Here is a 7,415-nt window from a genome sequence, read left to right on the forward strand (position 1 = left end):
TCCCTCCCTCTCCTTTCTTCCCTCCCTTCCTTCCTTCCCTTCCTTCCTTCCCTCCATCCCTCTCCTTCCTTCCCTCCCTCTCTCTCCTTCCCTCCCTCCCTCCTTCCTCCTTCCCTCTCCTTCCCTCCCTCCCTCCCTCCTTCCTCTCTCCCTCTCCTTCCCTCCCTCCCTCTCCTTCCTTCCCTCCCTCTCCTTCCCTCCCTCCCTCCCTCCCTCTCCTTCCCTCCCTCCCTCCCTCTCCTTCCCTCCCTCCTTCCCTCTCCTTCCCTCCCTCCCTCCCTCTCCTTCCCTCCCTCCCTCCCTCCCTCCCTCCCTCTCCTTCTCTCCCTCCCTCCCTCTCCTTCTCTCCCTCCCTCCCTCTCCTTCCCTCCCTTCCTCCCTCCCTCCCTTCCTCCCTCTCCTTCCCTCCCTCCTTCCTTCCTCCTTCCCTCTCCTTCCTTCCCTCCCTCTCCTTCCCTCCCTCCCTCCCTCCCTCCCTCCCTTCCTCCCTCTCCTTCCCTCCCTCCCTCCCTCTCCTTCCCTCCCTCCCTCCCTCTCCTTCCCTCCCTCCTTCCTTCCTCCTTCCCTCTCCTTCCTTCCCTCCCTCTCCTTCCCTCCCTCCCTCTCCTTCCCTCCCTCCTTCCCTATCCTTCCCTCCTCCCTTCCTCCCTTCCTCCCTCCCTTCCTTTCTTCTTTCTTTTTTGTTTTGTATGAGACTGAGGGGACAATGGGGAGCCTGGAGCTTCCGGAGCTCGTCTGCAGAAGGCCCTTGCGGGGCTCCCCAGGCCACAGGCGCTGGGGAGAACAGGCTGTTTGCAGCAGAGTCATCGTTTCCGTCTCGCCCTCGGCCACGGTGAGGTCCACCGACGTCCATTCGGCACAACGGCGTGGTCAGAGCGCACTTAGGCCGAGGCAGCCACGCTCCGTGGTTACAGTGACTCAGGGCCTGGAAGAGTCGTGACGTCTTTCAACGTGAGTCTGAAAACTCCTGGCTTTCTAGACCATAGATTCCAAACGGCCTCTGTCCCTCTGTCCGCAGGCTGGTGGGGGTCCCCTCCTGCAGGCCCTGGGGAGGGAGCTTGGGCGGGGAGATGGCCTGCTGCCCTTGCCATGTGCCACAGGCCTCAAAGCATGCCTACCTGCCGGGATGCGCCACTACCCCGGGTGGTCTTGGACCCCCGAGCGCTGTTCAGACCCAGCGCCAGCGACCGTGCTCTTTCCAAGTGTCTTCTGCTGATTTCCCAACGAGTCCAGGGGGACTGTCCACAGAGAAAGGCTCTCTGGTAGTGTGCCACAGAGGGTCCAGATAGAAGCAGGGCTCTTGGTGACAATTCTCCCCCGTAATGCCGTGTGCATGGTGTTTTTCAGGACCATTCCAGACAGCCAGCAGGGAAGAAGCTTTCAGCTCTGTCTTGGACCAATTTTTCTGCGTCCTGCAGAAAAGAACTCTGTCATCTCCCTGTCTCTCTCTCTGCTTGCAAATAAAAAAAAAATTTAAAGGAAATCCAGGGTGGAGAGATGGCTTAGCCATTAAAGTGTTTGCCTGCAAAGCCAAATTACCCAGGTTCAACTCCCCAGGACGCATGAGAGCCGGATGTATAAGGGGGCACGTGCATCTGGAGTTCATTTGCAGTGGCTGGAGGCTCTGAGCTCCCATTCTCTATCTGCCTCTTTCTCTCTTCTCCCCCTCTCTCAAATAAATAAATAAAAAATAAAAATATTTAAATTAAAAAAAAAAGGAAATCCCTTGGGCTGCAGAGATGGCTCAGCAGTTAAACTACTTGCCTGCAAAGCCTAAGGATCTGAGTTCAATTCCCCAGTACCTGTATAAAGCCAGATGCGCAAGGTGATGCATGTGTCTGGAGTTTGTTTGTGATAGCTAGAGGCACTGGTGTGCCCATTCACACACACACACTCTCTCTCTCTGCCTCTTTCTCTGCCTGTCGCTCTCAAATAAATAAATAAAATAAAATAAAATATACATATGAATCAACATGCATATGGGTCATGTAGTCAGGTTGCCCTAACCTTGAACTCTATTTTGCTCTCTTTTATTATCAGCTGTCCTTCCCTCTTATCGTCCCTCTGGGTCCCCCCTAGACAGTTCTCCTGTTGGGGTTCCTTCAGCTGCCTACGGAGGTGAGTCCAGCTTCTCAGCAGTTCACCCTTACAGTGACGCAGAGCATCGGTCAGCTTCCAGCCGCTCTCACCCTATGATAGTCCCGGAAGGAAGACGGAGTGCGGGCTCCTTCCTCCGGCTCTCAGGCTCTTCCTGTCCCTTTGCCATGTTCCCCGAGCCTTGGAGGAGGTGGCATAGATGCCCCATTTAGAGACGAGCATCCAATGGTTACTTCTTCTGAGCACTTGACCAGTTATAAGTCAGCAATGACTACTGCCCACGGCAAAGAGAAGATTCTCTGACCAAAATTCCTGTCGCTAATCCCAGTTAAACACATTGGGTCATCAAACTAACAAAAAATAAAAATAAAAAAATTTTTTAAAAGGGCATGAGAGTGGAAGGGGAGCTGGTTGAGAACTGAGGATGAGGATCTGTCAGTGGGAGTGAGAGAGAATAAGAGAGAGGACTGAAGGGCGAGTATGATCAAGACACCTTATATGCATGTATGAAATGTCATAATGACACCTGTTACTAAGTGTAATTAATATATACCAATAAAAAGCCTTTCAAAAGGAAAGTTGGGGCTGGAGAGATGGCTTAGTGATTAAGGCGCCTGCCTGTGACGCCTAAGGACCCAGGTTCGATTTCCCAGAACCCACATAAGTCAGATGGACATGGTGGCACATGCATCTGGAGGGTGCTTGTGGAGCCAAGAGACCCTGGCATGCCCATTCTCTCTCCCTCTGTCTCTCTCTCTCTCTCTCACACACACACATAAATAAATAAATAAATAAATAAATAAATAAATAAATAAATAAATAAAAAAAATTATGCCACGCCTAAGTGAAGTGGTGGCTTCTCAAGGTCAGCCAACCCTCTCCACCCCTTCACAGATCTCCACAGTCATGGAGTGAGTTTTGTCCCCCAAATTCCCATGTGAGAGTCCTTGCCTCAAGTGCCTGCGAGGATGACCTTATTTCGTGACAGCATCTTCCAGAAGTGACTAGTTAAAACGAGGTCCTCCGGGTAACCATAATCCAGTGAGGCCATTCCTATGGAGGGGACCTTCCTGGTGGAGCTGACACGCTCCTAGGAGGTGGGGGGGGGCGGGGAGAGTGGGCACACACACAGGGCGCAGGCACATTGCACGGTTACCCTCCAAGACGGTGGGTTGGCCTGACGCTGGAAGACAATGCATAAGGAGGTAGTCCAACCCTGGAACTGGGGTTTCCAAGTTTAAAGAATTATTTTTATTTTTTTAAAGAAATTTTTTTTTGCTTTATTTTTATTTATTTATTTATTTGAGAGAGAGTGAAAGGCAGAGAGAGGGAGAGAATGAGCATGCCAGGGCCTCCAGCCTCTGCAAATGAGCTCCAGATGCATGTACCTCCTTGTGTATCTGTCTTACGTGGGTCCTGGGGAATTGAACCGAGGTCCTTTGGCTTTGCAGGCAAACGCCTTAAGCACTAAGCCATCTCGCCAGCCCTAAAGAATTATTTTTATGTATTCATTTTCGAGGAGAGAGAGAGAAGAGAAAGAAAGGGAGAAAAAGCAAGAGAGTGCCATGGCCTCCTGCCAGGGCAGATGAGCTTCAGGTGTATGCACCACTTTGTACATATGGCTTTGCCTGGGTACTGGGGTCCTGGTGAATCAAACTTGGGTCCTTAGGCTTGCAGGCAAGCACCTTAACTGCCTCTTTCTCTCTCTTCCTCTCAAATAAATAAATTAATTAAAAACCTTTCAAAACTAAAAAAATACAAAAAATAATAAAGAGGAACGAGGTACTTGTGTGGGTGGATAAAACTGCTTCCAGAAGTCATTCCTCTTTATTTTTTTTTCCTTTTCTATTTAAAATTAAAAAAAAATTATTTATTTATTTGAGAGAGAGAGACAGAGGGAGGGGGAGAGAGAGAGAAAGGGAGGGAGAGAGGGAATGGGCACAATGGGGCCTCCAGCCATTGCAAAAGAACTCCAGATGCATGTGCCCCCTTGTGCATCTGGCTTACGTGAGTCCTGGGGAATCCTTTGGCTTTGCACACAAACGCCTTAACCGCTAAGCCATCTCTCCAGCCACCCTTTTTTTTAATTTTAATTTTTATTTTTTTGGCCAGGTAGGGTCTCATTCTAGCCAAGGCTGACATGGCACTCCTTCTATAGTCCCTGACTGGCCTTGAATTTATAGTGATCCTCCTACCTCTGCCTCACTGAGTGCTGCGCCACCTTTAATTGAATCTTTTTGGTCTATGGTAAAAGTTGGGAGCAGACAGGCAGCCCCTTGTGACATTGCAGGTGACGGGTGGGGATGAGGTGTTTTCCCACTGAGGTCTGCAGCAGAGACAGCGTCCTCTGACCATGCAGAGTGTCATTTGGATACCCCCAGCCTGGAAGTGATTCTTTCCCAGACACCACGTGGCCCTGAGTCACCAGTGGCTCAAATTAGAACTAATGTGCATTCTGACTCAGTAGGTACAGTGAGCCTGATGGGGCCTTTCCCACTCTGAGGAAGTCTGGAAAACCCATTCTCTAAGTTCAAGAACTTGGAAATCGCCCCTCAACGACAAGGGGATGGGTCCCTAGCCAGCTAGACAGATAACCTAAAGGCGGGGGCGGGGGGGGACAATCACATAGTTCTTTTTAAAAATATTTTTGAAATATATATATTTTAATTAATTTATTTATTTGAGAGCGGAGGCAGATAGAGAATGGGCACATGAGAGCCGCCAGCCACTGCAAATGAACTCCAGACGCATGCGCCCCCTTGTATATCTGGCTTATGTGGGTCCTGGGGAATCAAACCTGGTTCCTTAGGCTTCGAAGGCAAGTGCCTTAACTGCTAAGCCTTCTCTCCAGTCCATATGTTCTTTTTTTTTTTGGTTTCTCGAGGCAGGGTCTCGCTGTAGTTCAGGCTGACCTGGAATTCACTATGTAGTCTCAGGGTGGCCTCGAACTCAGGATGATCCTTCTACCTCTGCCTCCCAAGTGCTGGCATTAAAGGCGTACTCCACCACATCTGGTTCCTCATGTATTCTTTTAAAGTCCCTGATCAGAGCCCCTGGGGAGGGTACCTTTCCCCACCCTGAGCCCTGCCAAAGGTTATCTTCTCTGAGGAATTCTTCCTGTCCCAGTGATGGCCCGGGAAGACTGATTTTGTTCAAGTTGCACATATTTATATGCAGGGACAAGAATATAAATAAATCCATACTCCCCCACTCAAGAACTCCACAAAGCACCAGTTTTGTGTGAAACACTGTCTTTAAGAGAGACCACGCTGTCACCGTTGGTAACTTTCCGTTTCGTCCCAACAATGTAGCAGAGTGCCTTTCCACGCCACACGGGGACGACCTTGTTTCCCTAATTATACGGGTAATTTTCTAGTGTGGTGTTAGGAGTGAAGCTAGAGATTTAAAAATTATTTAATTTTTTTTTTAATGTGAGAGAGAGAGAGAGAGAGAGAGAGAGAGAGAGAGAGAATGGGCATACCAGGGCTTCCTCTCCCTGCAAACAAACTCCAGACACATGTGCCAATTTGTGCATCTGCCTAACGTAGGTCCTGGGGAATAGAATCCAGGGCATCAAGCTTTGCATGCAAAGCTGCGTTAACTTGAACTTCTGAGCCACATCTCCAGCCTCAAAGCTAGGGAATTTTAAAAAATATATTATAAAAATATTTTTTTATTGTGCTCGCTTTGGCAGCACATATACTAAAATTGGAACCATACAGGGAAGATTAGCATGGCCCCTGTGCAAGGATGACATGCAAATTCTTTATTAAAAAAAGTTTGGCAACTTCCATGATTATAAACAATATCCCATGGTAATTCCCTCCCTCCCCCACTTTCCCCTTTGAAACTCCATTCTCCGTCATAGCCCCTCCCCCTCTCCATCAGTCTCTCTTTTATTTTGATGTCATGATCTTTTCCTCCTCTTATGATGGTCTTGTGTAGGTAGTGTCAGGCACTGTGAGGCCATGGATATCCAGGCCATTTTGTGTCTGGAGGAGCACGTTGTAAGGAGTCCTACCCTTCCTTTGGCTCTTACATTCTTTCTGCCACCTCTTCCGCAATGGACCCTGAGCCTTGGAAGGTGTGATAGAGATATTGCAGTGCTGAGCACTCCTCTGTCACTTCTTCCTAGCACCATGATGCCTTCTGAGTCATCATCCCAAGGTCACCGCCATCTGAAAAGAGAAGGTTCTCTAGCTAGGGATTGTTTTGTTTGTTTTTGTCGAGGTAGGGTCTTTCTGTAGCCCAGGCTGACCTGGAATTAACTACGTAGTCTCAGGGTGGCCTCAAACTCACGGCGATCCTCCTACCTCTGCCTCCCAAGTGCTGGGATTAAAGGCGTGTGCCACCACGCCCTGCTGGGATTTTTAAAAATATTATTTACTTATTTATTTATTTGAGCGTGAAAGAGGCAGAGAATGGGTGCCCCAGGGCTCTCAACCACTGCAAATGAACTCCAGCTGCAAGCGCCACCTCGTGCACCTGGCTTTCACGGGTCCTGGGGAATTGAACCTGGGTCCTTTGGTTTTGCAGGCAAGTGTTTCAACTGTGAAGGCATCTCTCCAGTCCCTAGGGATTTTTTTTTTTTTAATTCTCTCTCTCAGTCGGGCGTGGTGGCGCACGTCTTTAATTCCAGCACTCGGGAGGCAGAGGTAGGATTGCTGTGAGTTCGAGGCCACCCTGAGATGACAGAGTTCATTCCAGGTCAGTCTGGACCAGAGTGAGACCCTACCTCGAAAAAAACAAAATAAAACAAAACAAAACAAAACAAAATTCTCTCTCTCCCTCTGTGTGTTCTGGTGGCATGGGCATCCGCCCTCATCTTCCTTCTTGCCTGAGGCAGTCTCTAGTTTCCCCGCTGTGAACGCCAGGCTTGGGGTTCTGTCAGCTTCTCTGCCTGCCGTGGTGTCTGGCTTTCTGTGAGTCCCGGGGATTCAAATTCAGCCTATCACATTTGCACATCAAGCTCTCTACCCACTGACTAATGTCTCTAGCCCCAAGTCAGGGGTGTGTGTGTGTATGTGTGTGTGGGGGGGTGGGGTGCACGCACATGTATGTGCTGAGATCATGCCTTGAGCGCCTGCTGGCAGCGTCACATGGGCTAGTCTTCCGCAGCCTGAGAACATGAGATGGTCCCCTCTGCCCGTCCATCGCCTGCTTGTTTCTCCCTGCCCCAGAGTCTGTTACTGATTCCAGAGCTTACTGTTTGCAAGCCCTAGAAATTCTCAGATTCTCTGGTCTCCGTTCCCCCACAGGACTGGGGTTACAGCCTTGTGTGCCCAGACCCAGCTATCTCTGGAGATTCAAACTTGGGT

General features: G+C 49.6%; 1 non-coding gene across 1 annotated transcript; it reads left to right on the top strand.

Annotated features, from left to right (window-relative positions):
- The first annotated feature begins 5,775 nt into the window (after positions 1-5,775).
- LOC123456331 lies at positions 5,776-5,879 on the top strand. The gene has a single exon (XR_006634467.1). It is a non-coding gene; the product is annotated as a U6 spliceosomal RNA (small nuclear RNA).
- Positions 5,880-7,415: the final 1,536 nt, after the last annotated feature.

The sequence above is a fragment of the Jaculus jaculus genome, chromosome 20 (assembly GCF_020740685.1).
Source record: "Jaculus jaculus isolate mJacJac1 chromosome 20, mJacJac1.mat.Y.cur, whole genome shotgun sequence".
Lineage (NCBI taxonomy): Eukaryota > Metazoa > Chordata > Mammalia > Rodentia > Dipodidae > Jaculus > Jaculus jaculus.